Here is a 22,621-nt window from a genome sequence, read left to right on the forward strand (position 1 = left end):
GAATTGGCATTTGGGGACCCAGTGTAAGACTGGGCTTGTATTCATATAAACTGGAGAGGATGCAGTGGTTTTCTGAGAAAGGGCAAGTGGAGTAGGCACTCCATGGGCTGGAGAATGAGTGCAGCTCCGTGTAAGTAAGAGGCCACAACCCTTTCCTCTGTTTTCTTGTCATTATTTTTAAACCCTTAGGGTAGATAGGCACAGGTTCTATATCCCCTTTCTTACATGGCTTACCTTCTTGGATGAAAAAAAGACATGCAATACTTTTAAGCAGTTATTTTATAAATTACTACCACTGCATTCATGGAACCCGATGTCTGTCAAGGTTTATGATGATCAGAAAATGTTTATTGAACAGTCACTATGTTAGGTAGAGAGAGAATAAACATTAATAAGACCTTATTCCACTGTCCTTCAGCTTACTCCAATGGTGAGGCGAATGCTGTTCTTAAGAGCCCACAGGAAGAAATTACGAATTCTGCCTGTGTGAGAGAAGAGTTCATGGAGTGAAATGCTTTTGAGTAAGGGTCATGAAGTAGTAAAGCTCTAAGGGGGAGCTGAAGGAGAACATTTTTAAAAGTTTGAACAGCCTTAGTAAAGACCAGTGTTTTGGGATTTGAAAAGAAAAGATCATTGCTCTGTGTGGTTAGAGTATAGAGTGCATGCATGGAAGTTCTAATATTACACTGAGAAGGCACCTTGGGTCAGTTTGTTAAGGTAGGGAGATCACATACAAAGTTATTGTCTCACTGTGGATAATCCCCAGAGAGGGATAAATAGAGAAGCAGATTGCTGAGACATTGTATCAATTAGAACAGTCACCTTGGTGAGTTAAAGAGCAATACAGGAGTTAAAAGATGACAGATTGATTTTGTTATGAGTACTAATATTAGAGTTTTGTTGATAGTGGGGTGAATTCAACCCAGGATAGTTCAAGCTCAAGAGTGGCCCAAAAGGACAGGTAAGGATTTTAAAGAATTTACAGGATCAAGCAATTAAAAGAAACCAAGAAGCAGATCATCAAAAATCAGATCTACTGATAAGTGACAGTTTTTGGCAGCAGGGCTGATTTAGGTAACTTGTTCAACATGGCATTCTTCATTCACCCATACATATTGAAGCTCATTACTTTCTTGGTACCATACTATATGCTAGAAACACAAAGAAAACTAACACTTGGTCCCGCCCACCTTTGAAGATGTTTACAGTATGGTGGTAAAATATAGCTCATTAATAATCAAAAACAGGGATTAGAAAGAAGAAATTCTTTTCTAGGGTTGGTTCTGCCACACCGCCCCCAACTCGGTCCCATTTCGCTGGGTCCACCCTTCACTCCTTGACTATGTATTTTAAATTAGAGGCAATGCGGTATTTTCTCTCTTTCACCACATGTTGATCCTATAATTTATTATGATTAGTCCCTGTGGTTGGCAGAGCTATTTGGGCATTACCATGTCAAAATGCCCATCTGCTTCTGGGCACGCTTCTGATCAAATCTGTCCCAAGCAAAAGTCAGGGATGCAATCTAACTTCCCCCCTGGTTCCATACCATGGATTCTTAATTAGATTTTGAAAATAAGCATAACTTAATTTCTTCTCCGTCAGACACTCACTTGAAATATTTTACTCTTCAGAGCCTCTGTGTAAGTTGAGTAGTTCACAAACCAAAAGTATGTATTTTAACTAATTCTGAGTGCTTCCACTCTCTTTTCATGTTCTATCTTCCTTCATTTAGTCTCAAACACCCCCAGGCAGTTGGCTTATTTGATATCAAAATTCTTGAGAGCTTCTTCCTCTGCAGTGGGGTTTAATTTTTTTTTTACTTTTAGGCATCTTCTTTCTGACAGCTCCACACAGACCGAAAAGTAAAACCCACCTTTGTCACGTCTTCCCTTCCACTGTCATATAGATTGTGGCAATGGACTTTGAGTCCTTATCAGCTTGATATCTTTTTTTTTCCCTGAGAAGGAACTTGAGAAGACTTAAGAGATTTTGTGCTTTGTTTTGATCATTTTCCCACTTAAGGGATTATCCATGAACTCTTTCTGCCTGGCATTTGACTTGAACAAAACACTTGTACGTGACTAGAAATTTCTTACTGCACTGTTCCTTTAGAAAGTACTTCAGGGGAGTAACTTCAGAGATCTCATCTTTCTCAGACAAAGAGATGATTGTAAAAAAAATTTTTGAGAAATTCCATCATGTGTTCATACCAGGTTTCTAGAAATGTATTAATGTTAATCTGCTGGGCACATTTGCACAGATCTTTGCTTTACCACGCTGGCTGAGGCATCAAAAAAAAAAACTGTAGAATTTCTAGAATTGGAAGAAGACTTCAGAGGTCGAATAGTTCAACCATCTCATTTTTCAGTTGAGAATCGGCCCGCAGAAGGGTTGGGATGTAATGGATTACGAAGGGTTTCGTGGACGTTTGGTATTAGAGCCTGGATCTTCTGTTTCCTGGCCATTGTTCTCTTTATTCCTTCGGCATTCTTCAATATTGTTTTAAATGCTTCCTCCTCCACCTTTAGCTCTCTCTGGCCTCTTACTACTTCTTCCACAGGTTAAAGGATAAGGTCTTAATGCTGCACAGTGCTTTAAGTACTTCAGTGATAGCCCTCATTGTCATTATCTCAATAAAGCTGTATAACCTTAATCTTGACAAACAGGACAATTTTTCTCCTATCCCTAGTACTCTTTTTTTAAGTATATACTGAGTGCTCATGAATTGTGTTCTTGTTAAAATATAGAATGACCCCATCTGCCTGTTAATGTGATCATTTCTTGCTTACTAGGTTATTCATAGGATCTAAGACTACAGGATATTTTGGACAATTTCCTATAAAGTAAACACAATTTGAATTCAGTGTGTTCCTTAGATTTAGTGTTACTTATTTTCACTTAAAATTTGTTATAAGAAAGTATGTGCCAATGTTTTAGACGGATGAAGGGAATTATATATAATTCAGTGCTATCTACCTAAATAGCCTTGAATTCTTAAAATGTAAATATGCATAGTTAAATTATTAAAAGGGAAATTTCTTTTTTTGAAACATAAAGCCAATAGCGAATAAGATTTATTGCACTGCTAGGTCCAAATTACTTGAGAAATCAATGTTAATTTGAAAGTTTGGCAAATAAATATTTCAGTCAAATAAAAACATGGATTTTTTCATGAACTTTCTGAAATATGCTAATTAAATATTTTTATATTTTTAATTACCTTATAACTTTGGATAACTCAGGTGGTTTTAGAAATTAATTGGATTAATTTTTTCAAAAATGTGTACTAAATATATAACTAATTCACCATATTTTCTATTAATTTTCCACTGAAGTTTTTAAGTGATTTGTCTTAATAGACCCTTACAAAAGGCCCCTTTAGTAGGATATAGGGAATTGAATAGAATATATAAAGTGCCTCAAAATCTAATTTAAAATTCATTTCTAAAACTATAATAATTATGACCAAAACCTTGGGGAATATTTTCAAAACTAAATTATGAGTTGAAATTTTAGAAGTTGATATTTGACTTGAGGAACCAATTTCCTAGTGATATTAATGCCTGAAATATAATATTGTTAGATTTAAACATCTTTCTCCTGGAAGGAGAATTTGTCATCCCTTTATAATTCCTTAATATTTACCATTTTTTGGTCACCTCAATAAAAAATGTCAATTTTTGGTCCATCATTTGCTATAATTGCTTCCCATGCCTTTTCATCATATTTTAGAAATATTAGATGTTCTTTCCTTCATGAAATGACAGTAACGGATTTTTCTAAGTTCCTACTTGACAAAATATTTTACCCTTTGGAATTTTTTGGACCCATGAAATCCCAAAGTCTAGGAATCACTGATGAAATATATGATAGCTTCAGATGGTAGCAGTTTAGAGTGTCAGGAACAGAGAGGGGGCTGAGTCCCATGTGTATTATTATGGAGTGGTGTGGGGAATTAGTTGATTGCGTTCCATGTCCCCAATATGGAGAGAGAGAACTAGCAAACCTTGAAGAGGAGGGCTTATGTTGACCATAAAGGGATGTCCTAATGGAAAATATGGACCATAGGACCGAGGATCAGATAGGTTGCACAGGCCAATTTGGAGGATGTCTCAGAGCTTAATGGGATTGTACATTTTTGCCAATGACCTACACTTAGGCCATAGGAAATTGTACACTCCCCTCACCTCTAAAATGACACTATAGAAGCCTCCCAGTAGTTAGAGAAGCTCCTATGTCCAGGAGAAAGGGAATGAAGACAGTCCATAATTGACTGAGATCAATGAATGACCAAGAAAAATGAAAAGAAGCTCAAAGTAACTCATTTTATCTAGAGTCAAATCAGATTACTTTTCTGCCAACAAGTCAGCTTGGATGCTTGAGATATACATTAAGTACAATTATAGAAACCCGAAAAAATATTTTGTGTACTTGAGTTTCTGGTTTAATGACAATATCTTGCCCACTGAATTTATATTTTAGTCCGTGTTAATAGCCAATTAATGTTTGTGTGTATGCGTTATATTGTTGTTTTTCTCCAGGTATCAATGCCTTGGTTAAAATAAAATTTGATATTGCTTGTCCTTTATTAAATAAAGTCGAGCGAAAATTATTACCTTTGTAAAATGCATTATGATTAACATGTCAGGTATTTTGGGCAGTACTAAACATAAATCGAAAATGATATAAACAGTTAAACCTGGTCAATGTACTACTTATAACCTTAAAAAGAAATTAAAGGTTTGATTCCCAGTGCCTGCCCATGCAAAAAAAGAAATTAAGTATTATATATGGAAATAGAATAGATTATTTACTAAGAAATGGTATGTTGTTTTACTATCAAGAAGAATTACTCTACCTATTTTTCAAAGACCACAAAAATGTATTTTTCAGAAACTTTTGTATCAGAAAAGTGTGCCTACCACATATTGTATCAAACATTTAGACTGGTGGTAAATCTGGAAATAGAAAAGAACAAAGATTGCTTCTGAATGGCAAATGTTTAAAACCAGCAGTATTTATTGATATTTAGTACAATGATAGAAAATAAAATATGCAATTACTTCAACTACTTTTCAGATAAAGCTGTTTTAAGGAAAACTTATTAGAGCAATGGCTAACCTGGCTCCCATATGAGATGACTTTATTTAATGACATTTTCAATGTACTTTCAATGCATGTAGTTCTAGTCTAAGTTATTAGCCCAAACTAGTTCACTTTACCCACTTCAGATAGCGTTTTTCAAGAAATAAACACATTCAGCAGAAGTGGGAAATAAAACCGCTTTCGATTTCACCATTTATTGGAGGTTGAACTTCTTTGGATTGCTGGGGCTATAGATTTTTCAAAATAGTAGTTCAGAATGAAGTCAAGCGATATTACTTTTTCTTCAAATTACCAGCCACCTGAAAAAAATCATTAGTTCTAAGTTTCAGATTCCATTATATTGCAAATTATCCAAGAACGCCTGGATTCTCCTGCTTTAAAAAAAAAAAAACACAAACTGCTGTCTTTATGGGAATGGACAACTCTTGATTACCATGGCTAAACTGCCAACCTCATGGATTGCCTTCTGCAGAAAGGACCTCTTCGGCCCTGCACAGTGTACCATTTTTTAACACAACCAATAGCAGGTGTGTAATAAAAAAATTTTTAAGGAGGCGACAAAGAAAAAAAATGATTGTCTCCTTCAATATGGAATTCTTTGTAAAGTCTCTTTCTTTCACATTTCCCTTGTAGAACACTGACGCTGAAACTAGTACTAATGCATAAAATAGATAATAGCAAAACTGTCATTTATTGCTCCTTATGTCATGTCATTTTGCTGGGCAGAGTTATTTGTTTAGTTATTCAACTGTTATTTTTTGAGAATCCATGATATTTCTGGTAGCGTAGAAGGATGAGGAAAATGAAGATGTTTACTGCCCTTAAGGGGCTTATAGTCAGATGTTAAAAGAGATGACTGTTTAAAAATAGATTCAAAGCAATGATAAAGCTATGCAAGTGGAATTATTAAAGTAGAGACTAGTCTGAAGCAAAACTTCCTGGAGGAGTTGAAGATTAATTTCCATCTTAAAGGACAATTAGAAGATTTTCAGGTAAAGATGGAGAGAGATGACATTATTCCAAATGGAGAAGCTGTGTGAACAAATTCATTGGAAGAAACAGTATCTATGTTCGAGGAACTACAAGAAATTTGGCATTCGCAGGTTGGGGCTGTCAAGAATTAAGACAAGAAAGTAGGCAAAGTTAAAGCTGTGAAAGGCCTAGTATGACAATTTAAGAAATTTAAGCTTTATCTTGTAGGTATGAGCAGCCAATCAAAAGTTTCAAAAGTCAGACATGGTTTATGTATATGTCTTATATACATGTCTGGGGAGAAGTTAGGTTTATGGGGAGAAGGAAGGTGTTACAGTAATAAAGGTGAGAGAGAATGAGACCTTCAGCTAAATATGATAACAGACATTGAGGGGGAATAAAGGAGTAATCATGAGGTGAAATCAGTGGACTGGTGATTGATTTTTTTTTCTTTTCAAGAGAATGAAAAGGCTTATTACTCACATAATGAAGCTTTCTGAGGAAAAAGGGTAGGCTCTCAAGCTGGACAAAGTATGGCTTGACAGAGCAGAGAAAGGAGACTGGCTGGTAGTTTTATGATCATTGGGGAGTGGGGGTGATGAGATTCCCTGAGCATGGATAGGGTTTGTTTGATTTGAAATTCCCACTGACACCAAAAGACAGAGCACCTGGGCTTTCTTTTCACCTTGTCCACACAGGGGGTGCAGAAAGGTGTGATTTAGCTTAAAAGCTGTCAGCCTAGATCAAAATGGATTTGGACTATTATAAGGCTATGGAGAAGCGGAAGTTTAAACTAAGTATATATATTCCCTTATCAGTTCCCTTTGAAAACTCTTGTCCCCCAATTTGTGGTTCTTTGCTTCAGAATACCTGGGTATTTAAAGAATGTTCCATGTGAAGATATTGGTATGGTTGATACCTAAGACTTCCACAAGCATTTTTGCCAGGTTGTGGTGAGCAAACATTTCTCTTTGTCCCTTGTACAATCATTAGTTGCATGTTTGTATGTAAATAACACAATTCTATGTAGGGGGGTAGGTACAGGATTTCTTTACCTAACTTACTGGAGGCTGAGGGAGAAAAGGAGCGGTACACTTTTTTCCATACCCATTGTCACACATGAGCCCCAAGGCAACTGCTCTAGCCTTCATCCTCATTTTCTTCCTGCCACTTCACCCAACACCCACCTATTTTCTACCCTGCAACCCCTCATCCAACCTACCTCCTCAACACCCTACAATTAAAAAGACCCTCAACAGCTCCTCTCTAGTTCCTGAGTCTTTCATGCCCAAGGGTATTTGCAATTCCCATTCTACTCCTGGACCATCTCACTGGCCAACTTTCATTCTTAAACAATTTCATTGTTACTTTCTTGGGATGGCTTTCCTGAGCTCCCAGATCTAGTTGCTTTTGCTATTCCTCTTGCCTTTTTCCTCTCAAATAATTCTATATTTTCCTATAAATAATTTGTTCACTGTTGTTTATAGGGTATTTATTCATCTGTTTTTAGCATCCCTTCATCCACTATATTGTAATCTCTGAGAGGGCAGAGACCATGCTGTTTTGTAGAAACAGCTACAAACTACACTATGTCTGGAATTTCTGTGCCCTGTTCAGTGCTTTACATATAGAAAAATGCTAATAAGAATGTTGTGCATTAATTAGTGAGAATTCAAGGATTATCTTAAAATGGTAATATGGATTATTTGATGAAGAGTGATATAAATAGTTAAGAAAAGTAGAACAAAGGAGAGTCAAAGAAGAGTTCAGTTTTGGATAGATGTCACTGAGGCCCTTTATAATGATTGCATGTCATAGGTATCATTAACTTCATTCTGTAAATGATAAAATTAAGTTTGGAAAAATTGAGTAACTTGCCAGAAGTCACAAAGTTGGGAAATAAGATTATAAACTAAGGTCTCAATGATTCCAAAGACTTCATTCCTTCCACACCCACAGATTTGGGTAAACAATATCATTTTGTTATGATTGGTAGCACACTAATTTTCAGACATTTGTTCCTTAATTTTTTATATTGTTGCACTCAGTAATTTATGGTCTTCATATGTTAGTCATGGGCATTTGTAATAAAGATTGCCACTTATTTTTGGAATTTTTTTGTAGACTTGACCTTTTTATTCATTCATTTATCCACAAATATTCTGTATCACAGTACAGAAGAGAAACAGTTCTAGGAGCAGAGAAAGTCTGGGAGAAAAAGAGGCAAGTAGGATGTATACTAAGACCAATAGGATATAGCCCCTAAATGTAGTAACACATGGTCCAGTGAAGAAAATAAGTAAATATATAAATAAATACAAACCAATATGGTAAGTGCTACTGAATCACAGAAGAGGAAGGAACTAATGAGAGTAGTCAGCTCAGCTACAACATACGTGTTCCTAAAGATTATCATACTACTCAAAGTGGTGCAATAAAAGAAAACACACATGTTAATGGGAAAATTGAGGTGAAGGACACAACCATCAAAGCGTTCATTAGTGACACATTAAAATAGAAAAAGACAGGACCCTAATTAAATCGGTAGCATAGCTTAGTTTATGCATGTACAATTGTCAGCAAATGTGAAAATACTATGGTAAATAGGGCATTTTACCTTGAAAAGCACATGAACTTTGCTTTTGGAATTGAACTTCAGAAGGGATGCAGCTCTTGAGTTATTGTAAGATGGTAGAAAGAGAACAATCTGAAATCAGATGGAAGGTTGCAGCACCAAACACAGATAATTTCAGTGCATAATCCATGTACTGAATTGGGGTAGCTGGTAGATGAAGTTTATATGTGGGTGTGTTTTGTGAATTCTTTCTCAGTTCAGGCAAAGAGGGAAGGGCATTAGGTAAAGGGGACAACATGCAAAGTAACTATGTGATGGTTAAGTTCATGTGTCACCTTGGCATTTGGTCAAGCAAACACTGGCCTGGTTGTGACTGGTATTTTGTGGATTTGAATCAACAGTCAGTTGATTGCATCTGTGGCTGACTACATTTACAATCAACAAGGGAGACTGTCTTCAGAATTAGAGAAATATCATCTACTCAAGTCTCCAAGGGAGAACTGATGATTTCACAGTCAGAAAAGAGAATTTCTATCTCTACTTCAGCCAGCCAGCTTCTCCTAGGGAATTTATCAGAAATTTTCATCAGCATTCTCAAATTGCAGCCTGTCCTACAGAATGCAAACTTGCCAATTTCCACGGTAGCATAAGCCAATTCCTATAATAAATTTCATAATATTTTGCATATATCTCTATCTCTATCTCTAATCTCCTGTTGGTTCTGTTTCACTGGAATGCCCTGACTAATTCAGGGCCCAAAGTATAAATGGAACATCATGTTTAGCAAACTTCCACTATGTCCTATACTAATCCTTATACCACTGTTTTTTCTTTCTGAGAAATAATTTTCCTCGTAGTGACTGTATTCATTTCCCTGCTGCTAAAACAAATATCATAGATTGGGTTGGCCTAACAACAGGAATGTATTGGCTCAAGGTTTCGGAGCTAGAAGGCTTGCTTCCCCCCAAGGGCAGTAGCTTCTGGCTGGCCAGCTCTTAGGGTTCCTTGGCTTTACTGTTACATGGCAATGCACATCACAGTGTCTTCTTTTTCTCTTCAGGTTCCATTGACTTCCAGTTTCTGACTACTTCCCATGGCTTCTGTTTCTGTTCTCTTGCTTTTAAGGACTACAGCCACATTGGATTTAGGGCCACACTCATTCAGTTTGGGCACACCTTAAGTAATCACATCTTCAAGCACCCTAATTACAAAATGGACTTACACCCACAGACCCAGGCTGAGGACCTGAATATGCTTTTGTAGAAGATATGATTCAATCCCCGATAGTAAATGTCTGAGTTTTTCCCCTTCCCAATACTTGATTCTTCATTTCTCATTTTTCCCGATTGTCTTCCCTCTATGTCTAAAATCATCTTCATTTTATACATTTCCATTTATTTTTGTGTATTTCCACAGATAGCATGGCAATGCAGTACACTTTTCAAATGCTTTCATTCCTAGCAATTGAATTAGCCTTGCCTTCATGTTAAATATTACCTATAATTTTTTCAAGTCAAAAAATAAGGACTCATTCACATATTTAGAATGACAAAAAAATGGTTTCTTTATGAATTCTAATACAGTGATAATGCTATTTTCATTTAATCTGTATCCTAAAATATCTACAAATTTAATGGCTAAAATTAATACTAGTTAGAGTTTTTATTTCAGTAGAAGACATATTCTTCCAATAGGTTTAATTTAATGTATTTCCAGATAACAAATATGAAACACTATTCCAGACATAAGATGTTCTTTTAGCTTCCTTGGCTGCTCAAGCAAGTACCATGCAGTGGGTCGACTTAAACAAAGGGAATTTATTAGCTTACAGCTTTGAGACTAAAATCTAAATCAAGGCATCATCAAGAAGAACTTTTCTTATGGAAAAAAAACTCTTCTTATGGAAGACAAGGGTTTCTAGTCAGAGGTCCTTGTCCTTTGCTTCTCTGTCCCATGACAATGCACAGGTTGGCCTCTTCTGGCCTTACCATTCTCTTCCCAGTTCCTTCTGTTGAATTTTAGCTTCTTGCTTCCTGTGGCTTTCTCTCTCATCTGAATTATAGATATGATTTTATATTATGCAGATTCATTAAATCAATTAACAATCACCTATTAAATGCTTGCAATATGCATAAGAATATCTTCAGGTCTTTGGTTCTATTTCATTTCATTTCATGCTGTATAATTAAGGGCTCCTTCTGTATTGTGAATATATACTCAGAATATTTTTTTCTTTTTAATGCCACGTTCTACCTTTATTATCCTTTTACAGGCTTTTATAGAGGTTTATTACTTTCTGTAATAGCAACCACCGAAGTGCCCTACAGCAAATTAACCTCTTAGAATGCGGAAGGAAAAATGTCATCTCTGGCACCAGCCACAATGTTTTAGATGTTATGAGTCCAGGCAAGTCCAATCTCTTAGATAAACCTGTGAGACTTCTACTAGGCCTTTTGTGGGTCCCTTTCCAGACAACTCCCCCTCGCCTGCAGTTCCAGCAAATTCATAGAATGTTTTACTTACTTCAGAAATAGCTTTAAATATGGTGTAAGTGCTTTGAGGGAAGATGCAGTTTCTGTTACATACTCTGTATAGGATCTAGCATATTGTAGATGCTAATAAGTGGCTTTGACCACTATTATTTCTACTGACCATTTCCTGGCATATAGCTGGAGGGCTATTCTGAGGCCAAACTTTCAAACTAGGTAACCTCAAGGTCCCCTCCCACTCTAAATAACAGTGGAGTCAAAAACTATTAGCATCATTTTGTTTCAGGGCTCAAAAAACTTGAATGTACATTATTTAAAAGATAAATATTCTAGATATTTGATATAGCAATGGAAATAAATATAGAAATTGAAGGATGCTAGAGTGAATTTTTTAAAATGTCAACATTAGGAAAGCATTATTTTTATAGTAAATAAGGAACTGAGGATTCATTATTTTTCAGTATTTGGAGAGTGACATTGCCAAATACCTAATACCAATATGTAGTCAAGAAATTGGTTTATGTCAGTGGCTAGGGATTATGTCTGACTTAAAGCAGTGCTGTTGTCATTTTTTAAATGTTTCTTTTTATTATATGATATAACATATATACAAAGCAGAGGAAAAAAAAAGCAATAATTTTTCAAAGCACACTTCAACAAGTAATTACAGAACAGATCCCAGAGTTTATCATAGGCTAACATTCTATCATCTCAGATTTTTCCTTCTAGCTACTCCAAAACACTGGAAGCTAAAAGGACTATTAATAAAGTGATTCAGCAGCCATACTCGTTTGCTAAATCCCATCTTCTCTGTTAAACCTCCTCCGTCTCCTTTAATTCTTCTCCCATTCTACAGGGGTGTTTGGGCAATGTCCGTTCTGACTTTTTCATGTTGACACTAAAGGACAGAGGGATGCAATTAACTGATAATTCTGGAGAGGCTGATCCCTCTGAGTTTCAGGATTATCTGACCTAGGAACCCTGTAGCAATTATATGGTTCAGGAAGGGAAGAAACCTTTACAGAGTTTCAGTTTCAGCCCGAGGTGTTCTTAAGAGACAGGAGGAGTGATATTGATTGGGGCTTAGCAAAACATAACAATTGGTACTATCTAACTGAAGCTTGCATAAAAGCAGCCTCCAGAATAGCCTCTTGACTCCATCTGATCTCTCTTAAGCACTGATGCCTTACTTTTATTTCACTTCTTTTCCCCCTGTTGGTCAGGAAGGCACTGTCAGTCTCAAGGGCCAGACTCATCCCAGGGAGTCATGCCCCACGTTGCCAGGAAGATTTTCACCTCTGAATGGCCTTTATCATGTAGAGGGGGAAGGTAACAATTTTCCTTGCAGAATTGGGCTTAGAGAAAGAGACACCACATCTGAGAAAAAGAAGCTTCCTGGAAGCAATTCTTAGGCCTCATTATGCATACATAGTCTTATCTTCTCCTGTACAGAAATAAGTTTCATAAGAGCAAGCTTCAAAATCCACAGCTTGTCCTATTTTCTTGGGAGCTCCCAGTGACTGAGAGGGTACCTGAGTTTCCAGATGGGGGAGTTTATAGTTAGATAGATAGATAGATAGATAGATAGATAGATAGATAGATAGATAGATAGATAGATAGATAGATAGATAGATATAGATATAGATATAGATATAGATATAGATACATAGATATATTTTTTCCCCTTCAGATCCTCAAGGGGCTCTACCAATACTTTTTAATTATCAGCCCACCATAATCTGAGATGTATCCTGGTATTATATTAAGCTATAGAGAATTACAAGGCCTCCTTCCCATTCTGGACTTCAGGAGTTTTGGTTGTTTAAATGAGTTATCCAGAGAGGCTGATTTAAATTATGTGTTAAAGAAAATTTAGGTTCTAGACATAATAAACTCTTCTGCCTTTGATTTCATACAGTAGCTGAAGAACTAGAGTACAACAGTATCATCTTTTACCCTGCATTCTCACTTAGCTTAGACCCAGCCAGATTAGCTTTGTTTTAAACTCTAATTGAGGCCTGATCTCTTTTATGGTTACTTTGTTATTATATATATAGCTGTGCTAACTTTCAGGTCTGCAGCACTCCATTTCTGGATACCCAGATATCAAAGAGCTACTCAAAGTTGCAGGAAAATACCAGCTAATACACATATAGCTCAGTGTCTCAGAATCCACAAGTACATTCACAACCTCAGACCAAATGTGGCTTCTATAAGAGCCCACAATCTAGGCTCCCATTTTTTATAAGTATTTTCTGAGAGGGGCCATTTTTGTTCTCTTGTTTGTTCTTTTGTTTCTGGCTTATTTTGCACAGCCTATTGTCCTGAAGAATACAGACACACACTGATTAGGAAAAAAATACTTGAGTGAAAAACAATATTATTTTCTTTAATTAATAATTGATCTTCTGATAGACAGGGGCCTTATTTTTCCACATGGATGCTCAAATTTATTTTAAAGTCTGATCCTTTGAGTCCAATGCAATCTAAGTTTTTAAGTAACTCACTGCTTCTGTTGGTAAAAATCTATATTCAATGGAGCTGTCATTTGAGATATTAGCATTGCAATAATGAAAAATTTTGTTGCACAGTCAGCAAAATCATTGAGCCTATTCAAGCTACCTGTGTACAATGTCTCCTTCAAGGTGCTATGAACTACAGAAGTGTTCTAAGCACTTCTCCTATTTTCTAAAAAACATTCTGTAGTAATTTACTAGATAGTTGTTAATTTTGAAACTAATTTCCAACTGCAATTTCAGGACATTCGTTTCATTAACTCTTATCCAAGAACTGTTATACAGGTCATTTAATTCTTATTTTTCTTTCCTATTCTGCCTCCTGTCTTTAAGCTCATTCATTTTTTGGTACTTTACAGATACAAACAATGTGAGAAAGATTAATTCATAATTAATTCTGCAACTCTTTGTTGGAATTAATAAAAGGGATCAAAATGGCTAAATTAACACATTTCATTTATTGACCATCCCCACCCTCCTAATTTGCCATTGATTATCTTAGCTACTTCCCTATTCCTCCAGTTGTTGTTGTCTTTTCTTTTTATTTAACAACATAATCTTGTAATATAAAGCCATTATGGTTAGAATTTGCCTTCCATTTTAAATAGCATGTAATGTTCATCATGAATAATTTTTTATTTGTAAGAGACCTTGGATCCTGTTATCTCAGACTGTTAGGTGACAAAGTAACAAGGTATAAAAAGGACAAGATACCTAATAATGAGATGCAAATAAAGTAAAATATAATTTCCTAACATAAAAAACAATTTAAAGAAATTTTCTACATTTCTTATATACAACTCACACAGAAGATGGAGCTAGTCTTTAAGTTCTATAGTCAAATATTAAATAATTAAAACAAATCCAGGAAAATGAAGAGGAGAAAGTGGATGGGAAAGTCTAAAGTACTGGATTATAGGGACCCAGTCTTTAGATGGCATCTGCAGTTTTTATTTTTATAGACTACATAAATTATCCATTTATCAGTTAAGAAAAGTTATAGAGGTGTGACTCTACAAAGGAAAAGTGACACAACTGCTTTAGGATGATATGATTGCTAAAATCCTTATCCTTGTAAAATTTATTTTTTGAGGTTAAAAGGAAAAGAAATCTAGCATCTGTAAGCATTTTGCAGTTATAGCATATACAGGTAAGTCAAAGCACTGTTTGAAGAATTTCCACATGACTGGTATTTATTAAACCTAAAAGTGAAAATTGCTTTCTTCAGTTTTATTAGAGTAAAAACATTTTGTGTTATTTTCAGGATGACTTTATAAGGGATCTAAAAATGATAAATGGGTTTGTGATGAACTACTATGGAAAGAAAGTCAAAGGTATTGTGGTTTCTGTCTTATATAAAGTATGGCATTCTAGATTACAAAGAGGTTTATTTTTCTCAGCACATCTCTCCTAAGATCTAACATCCTAGTCACTTTTGGCAAACTGAAAACATAGATTATGTTTTAGACTTTCTAAATCTCTTTGCTATAGGAAAATTGCACTGTGCATTTTAAAATTGTTGATTTTCATCAAGTTGTTGAAATGAGAGTAAAATTGACAAAGTATACAAAACTATTTAGAAATGAAGAGTAAGACTTACATTTCATTATCTGATTATATACCTGAAGAATCCAACACAATTCCCCTTAATTTCAGAAAGATTAATTGAGAGCCTCTTATTCTACAAATACTGGGCATTCTTCCTCTTCTCACAATCTAGTGAAAAAATGGTTATACCTATTTCAGACGTATGCTAGGGCTGCTGTGAAAACCATAGAGTGGAGCAGCTCTGGAGAAAGTCAGATAAGACAGGAATGGGACGTTCTACATGGAATAAAAGCACATGCTAAAGAAGTGATACTGAAATAACCAGAGCAGGAAAATATAGTCAAAGCTTTCTCAGGAACATAGACACAAAAATCTAAACAAGAGCAAAATATTAGCAAAGCAAATCCAGTAATCCATAAAAAGGATACTCATCATAATCACATTGAGTTTATTTTATAAATGGAAGTCTGGTTTAGCACTCCAAAGTCAACTCATATATTTTATATTAACTCAATAAATGAAAAAAAAAAACATATTCATTAATACATGCAGAAGAGGGATTTGACCAAATTCAATACTCTATCATGGTAAAAACTTTTAGCAAACTGGAAGATAAGGGAATATGTTTAATGTAGTTTTTTTGAAAATAAAATTACACACACAAGACTAAAATCATACTTAGTGGTAAGTTATTGAAACTTCTCCTCATGAAATCCAGAATGAGTAGGAGATGTCTATGCTCGCTGCTTATACTCATTGTTATGTTGAAAGTCATAACTATCATAACTATCCTTGTCAGCAGATAACTTGATTCAATATATAGAAAATATAAAGCAATCTCACAGATATCATCTCATACCCACCAGAATGGCCATTATCAATAAAACAGAAAATGACAAGTGCTGGAGAGGATGTGGAGAAAGAGGCACACTTATCCACTGTTGGTGAGAATGTAAAATGGTTTAACCACTGTGGAAGGCAGTCTGGTGGTTCCTCAGGAAGCTAAGTATAGAACTGCCATATGACCTGGCAATACCATTGCTAGGTATCTACTCAGAGGACATGAGGGCAGGGACACAAATGGACATTTGCACACCAATGTTTATAGCAACATTATTTACAATTTCCAAGAGATGGAAACAGCCCAAATGCCCATCAACAGACAAGTAGCCAAACAAGCTATGGTATGTACATACGATGGAATATTATGCAGCTGTAAGACTGAATAAAGTTAGGAAGTATGTAACAGCATGGATGGACCTTAAGGACATTATGCTGAGTGAGATTAGCCAGAAAAAAAAGGACAAATACTGTATGGTCTCACTGATATGAACTAACATTAATGAATGAATTTGGAGAATTTCAGTTAAGAACAGATGTCATTAGGAGATAGAAATAGGGTAGGTATTGGGTAATTGGAACAGAAGGGATACAGATTGTGCAACAGGACTGATTGTAAAAATTCAGAAATGGATAGCACGATACTACCTAAGTGTAATACAATAATGTTAGAACACTGAATGAAGCTGAATGTGAGAATGATAGAGGGAGGAGGCCTGGGGGCACAAATGAAGTCAGAAGGAAAAATATACTATAAAGATTGAGATGGTGTAATCTAGGAAGGCCTAGAGTGTATAATGATTGTGACTAAATGTTCAAATTTAAAAATGTTTTGCATGAGGAAGAACAAAGGAATATCAATACTGCAGGGTGTTGAAAATAGATGGTAATTAATATTTTAAAACTTTAACTCACGTGTGAGACTAAAGCAAAAAATGTTTATTTGGTGCAAAATTTATATTTTGACTAGTGCATTTCCTGAAATAACTTATGTGGATGGCTTATTGAAAAAAAAATCTAGACTATTTAAATCAATTAGAATTAGTTAAGCAATTCTTAAACGTAAATATACAAAGTCAATCATCTTTTATATACCAGAAATAAGAATAAGCATATGTAAAATGAAAACTTAAAGGAGTACTATTTACAATAGTGTTTACCAATTTCAATAATTCAAAGTAAATCTAACTGATAGTGTGGAATACTGCTACACTGAAACCTACAAATCTATTCATGGATTCGAAGACTCAATATTAAAATATCATTTTCCCCAAACTGATCTATAGTTTTCAATGCAATCCTAATAAAAAATTCCTTGTAGTGTTTTTAAATGAAACTGGATACCCTGATTCTATAGTATATATGGACATATAAGACCAAGAATATTAAAACAATCTTGAAGAAATACGAAAGTAAGGAGATTTACTCTACTGGTTTTTGAGATGTTATAAAGCTACAGTAATTAAGGCAATGTGATAATGGTACAATGATAAGCCAATAGCCTAAAGGTACATAATATATTAATGGAATATATATATATTTCAGTGATTCGTGACAATGGTGGCACTGCAGAGTAGGAAAGGATTATTTAAGATGAAATGGGATTGGGCGGGCAATTGTGGCAGAGTGGCAGAGTTCTCACCTGCCAAGCCAGAGACCCAGGTTCAATTCTCGGTGCCTGCCCATGTCAAAAAAAAATAAAAGGGTATGAGATTAATTGGATTCCCATGTGTTCTAGTTTGCTAACTGCTGGAATGCAATATATCAGAAACAGAATGGCTTTTAAAAAGGGGTATTTAATAAGTTGCTAGTTTACAGTTCTAAGGCCAAAAAAAGTCCCAATTAAAACAAGTCTATAGAAACGTCCAATTTAAGGCATCCAGGGAAAGATACCTTGGTTCAAGAAGGCTAATGACATTCACCATTTTTCTCTCAGCTGGAAGGGCACGTGACGAACGTGGCGGTATCTTCTGGCTTTCTTGTGGCTCTACAAAAGGGACTCTCTCCAAAATGTTTCCTCTTTTAAAGAATTCTAGTAAACAACTCTACCTTTTATGGGTGGAGACACACCTCCATGGAAACCATCTAATCAAAAGTTTCCACCCACAATTGGGTGGGTCACATCTCCATGGGAACAATTAAAATGCTCCCACCCAGCAATATCGATGAGGATTAAAGTACATGGCTTTTCTGGCATCCACCACAGATTCAAACTGGCACACCATATGGAAAGCATTAATCTTGACCACCTGTCTCACATCATGAAAAAAAATAGTAAATTCCAATTACATTCAAAATCAGCATGTCAAAATAATAAAGCTTCTAGAAGAAATCACAAAAACATATTTTCCTTACGTTGGTGAGGACAAAACCTTCTTAAAGATAGCATAGAAAATAATAACTGCAAGAGAAAAAATGAGAAAAATTGAACAATATTAAAATAAGAATTTATGTTAATCAAATATACCATTAAGAGAGTGAAAAGCAAGCCAAACAGTAGAAGATGTTTTCAATACATATATCTGACAAAGGAATCTTATCCAGAATATGTTAAGATTTCCTACAAATCAATTTAAAAAATACCAGAAAATCAGGGGGGAAGGGACTTCAAATAGCACTTTAGAAAAGAATATACACAAATAGCAAAAAAACAAAAACCACAGGATGTGGAACAGATAGAACCCTCATGTATGGCTGGTATAAACACTTTGGAAAACTTTATGAAAGTACAATAATTAAGACAAGGTCTTGGCAGTACCTGTTAATGCTAATCATACAATATCTTAAACATGAGTATTTCTATTCCTAGATGTAAATGCATGTCCCCCCAAAATGTATACATATGTTCACCAAAAGATTAATACAAGTATGTTCATTTAGTGTTATTTGTGATAGTCCCAAATTAAAAACCTCCCCAAAGAACATCCACGTAGAACAGGTAAATAAATTGCAGTGTATTAATGCAATACAAAAATATATAGTGTTCCCAGTGCCTGCCCATGCAAAAAAAAACAAGAGAGAGAGAGAGCGATGAAAATGAACTGATTATTATGACACTGACCAAATTTGAATATCAGAAACATAATTTTGAGCATAAGAAGCCAAATACAAGCTTTGATATGATAATACCCATTTACATAAAGCAGACACAACTAATTTATGGTGTTATCTGTCAGGAATGTGGTTAACTTTGGGGAGAAGTGACTGGGAAGGGACAAGAGGAGGGAGCTATTTCTTGACCTGGATATTAATTAAACGGTATCTTCACATTATAAAATGTCTTTAGCTCCATATTTAACATGTGTACACGTCTCTGAATATTATATTATATTTTAATACAAATTTTACTCTTAAAAGTACCACCTACAAAACTATTCCTCTGAATTTTAGGAGTCATGGTTTCAGTCAGTGTCTTCCCAGCTATGAAGTTTTAAGATTTTTAGAAGCAGAGTCGCTGACTTATACCTTTTGCCATTATCTTATGCAATTCATTGGTATTGTTCTCATGGATTTGATTTAATGGAAGCCATTAGATATTTTAAAACACAAGGAAACATGATTTGATTGTTGTTTTTTAAAGATTATCACTGTTATGCAGAGAACGTACATATTTTTCTCTGGTTTACGCTATTTGAGGCAAAATAAAATGTCAAATTAATTTATTATGGCATTTCTTATATCCCATACATTATAATAGAATGGCATACATCTCTGTTTCTCTCTATGATGCCTTTCTCTGCTGCACAAAGCAGAAAGCTAAAAACGCAGGGCATGAAGCATCTATTCTGCTGAAGTAGATTGTAACAGTGTGGCTCAGGAGCCAGCGGTAATAGCTCTGGTTTCCTAATCCTTGCGTTTGTTGGCTCCAGCAGTGGCAGTAGTAAGGTGACTCTAAAATAGGCAGCTATTGAGTCTACTTTCCTCTTAGCAAGTGGCTTCCTGAGCATGGAAATGGCATCAGCTCACTTGGTTGCTCAGTTTTGCAGTATAGCTTTGAGAGCCATTGATGAAAATTCAATTTAAGTCTGTTTCTTCATTCCTCCCAGTGATCCTGTAGGGTATTTGTTGTCTCATAGTAAATTCCTTTCCTTATAAAGTACCTAGAGGTGAGTCTTTTCTCTACAACTGATTCCAAATTGATAACAATTGAACACGATCATTATTTTGTACAAAGATCAAGTGTCTGAACTAAATGGACAAATAAATGTATCCTGTTCTGTATTTAGCTTAATCCTGACCCTGTAATCTCTTATCATACGATCAATTACATGAAAATAAATTTCGATCAGTACAATTCCATTACTACTCCTGCAAAGTGATCAGCGAATAAGCTTTCTCTTTATTAAATGAGTAGCATCTTCCACATAACTATAAATATCAGGGTGTGCACGCGCAAGCCACCCATCTAGTGTCATTGCACTGATAGTGAGTCTCTGCAGTTGTGATTTACCTTCCCTCATTTTCTCATGATTCCGGGACATTGTATTTGCCTTGTTTTGGTGGATAAAATGATGAAAGAACCTTATATCTTGTTTATATTGTGTCAAGGGTTGATTTACTTCCATAAAAGAGTAGAAGAGAAATAGAAAGCATTTAATACACATGCAAATATATACACATGCACGCAAAATCTATTTAAAGCATGAAGTATTGGCTATAACAACAGATTCTTCAGTCAGAGAAGTTTAGAATCAAAAAAGAAGTCACTGGCTGTATACTGAGTCCTCTCATGATGTTAAGTCACAGTTAACATTATTTTTATCATATAATTACACTTAAGCAACTTTGCATATGCAGGTCTCCCAATGGATTATTTCTTAATTCACTAATTCACAATTCATGTAATATTTTTATTATGTATCTACTAATTGCAAAATATGTTGGTTTTTATGGGAGATATAAAGCTATCAATCAAGTTATTCTGTCCTCATAAAACCTATAATCTTGTGTGAGAGACAGACACAAACATTTACATTTAATAATAGCACAAACCCTAAACTAAATTATTATATTAGATTATGATTAATATTATAAATAAATTATGCAGATATAGAAGAAGGGGAAATTAATCTCATTTTCCATAGGGGAAGTTCAATACAGATATTTTATTGGCGTTTTATAAGATAGAAAAGATAAATATCATGAACAAATAATCCTAATAAATAGTTATGTTTAGGGAACACCTAGACCTGTGTGCCTTGGCCATATCATGTGGGATGGGAAAACTAAGCCCATGTAAGAAAAGTTGAGGCCAGATTGCAGGAGATCATAATATCATTCTAAGGTTTTTAGATGTCAACTGAGAGCCGCTTAAATAAAAAACATTCCAAAACCTGAGGCGGGGGTGGGGGGCAGTTAGAAAGAATATTCTGGTAGCAATTTGGTGTGGAGATTATCGCATATTATCCAGATAGGCCCAATTGGTTCTCTAAACAGTGGGCAGGAAGGTCAAAGTGAGGGAAAAAAAGGGACATAACAATGGAACCAGAGGTTGAAATGATGTGCTTTAAACATGAATAAAGGGGCATGAACCAAGGAAGGTAGGCAGCCTCTAAAAGCCAGAAGAGGCTGAGAAATGCATTCTCCCCTGAAGCCTCCAGAAAGAAGACAGCCCAGCCAACATCTTGATTCTAAGCTTCTGACCTTCAGAATTATGAGAATAAATTTGAGTTGTTTTAAGCCACTAAACTGTGATGGTCTGTTACGGTAGCAGTGGGAAAGCAATACACTCATTCATTCCTTAAGTGTATGTGGATTATCTAATATACCTTGAACACTATGCTGGCTGCCGAGGGTATCAGTGGTAAATGACATAGGTGCAGTAGATTGCAGTTTTATAGAGTATTCTAATCTTATCAGAAACACTCAAAGTGAAGCAAATTTGGGGAACGTACTAGACTTGATGTGCCTTGTTAACATCTACTTGGGTGTGTCTAGCAATAATAGCTAAAAACATATGCTAGTCTGTTTTAAGTACTTTCATATATTAACTCATTTAGTTTTTAGTCCTGTAAAGAAGGCACTATTATTCTCCCATTTTACAGATAAGAAAATTGTGGTATAGAGATATGAAACAACTTGCCCAAGATCAAATGGCTGGTAAATGTCAGAACTGGGATTCAAATAAATTGAGATTGCCTGGCTCCAGAATGCGAGCTCTTAAATCATCAGACTTGTGACAATTATAGAGTTGAATCTGGTGTGTCACCTAGATGCACAGATATTGAACTTCTAAAGAGGGAATTGATACTGGTAATAAACTGAGAAATAACCATAGGGTAGAAGCCAGAGGATGAGTTTTTGAGAAAGAGATAATAACTAACATAGTCAAATGTTGATTGATATCAAGTAGAATGAGGATTGACAAGAAATGCCTTGATTTGGTGCTCTTATTATACAAGTTTTTGTGTTCCCATTTTCTGAAGTCATATTTGTTAAACACTCTCAGTAATGTTTAGCAACTTTGCACATGTTTTTCAGCAATATATTTTTTCAATAATTTCAATGTTTTGGGGCAGCTCTCACTAACCCACTTTTTAATGTGCACCAACTCACATATATACATCTTGGCT

General features: G+C 35.3%; 1 protein-coding gene across 16 annotated transcripts in view; it reads left to right on the forward strand.

The window, feature by feature from the left end:
* RALYL (RALY RNA binding protein like) overlaps nt 1-22,621 on the forward strand; it is a 741,752-nt gene that overhangs the window by 507,403 nt on the left and 211,728 nt on the right. The window contains exon 1 of one of the 16 annotated variants that reach the window (XM_077167111.1): nt 6,945-7,028. The exons of the other annotated variants lie outside the window; for them this stretch is intronic. The gene's annotated coding sequence lies outside the window, so the exon portion shown is untranslated. Of the gene's footprint in view, nt 1-6,944; nt 7,029-22,621 lie in introns of those variants that run through there. 16 annotated transcript variants of the gene reach the window in all.

The sequence above is a fragment of the Tamandua tetradactyla genome, chromosome 6 (assembly GCF_023851605.1).
Source record: "Tamandua tetradactyla isolate mTamTet1 chromosome 6, mTamTet1.pri, whole genome shotgun sequence".
NCBI classification, from domain to species: Eukaryota; Metazoa; Chordata; class Mammalia; order Pilosa; family Myrmecophagidae; genus Tamandua; species Tamandua tetradactyla.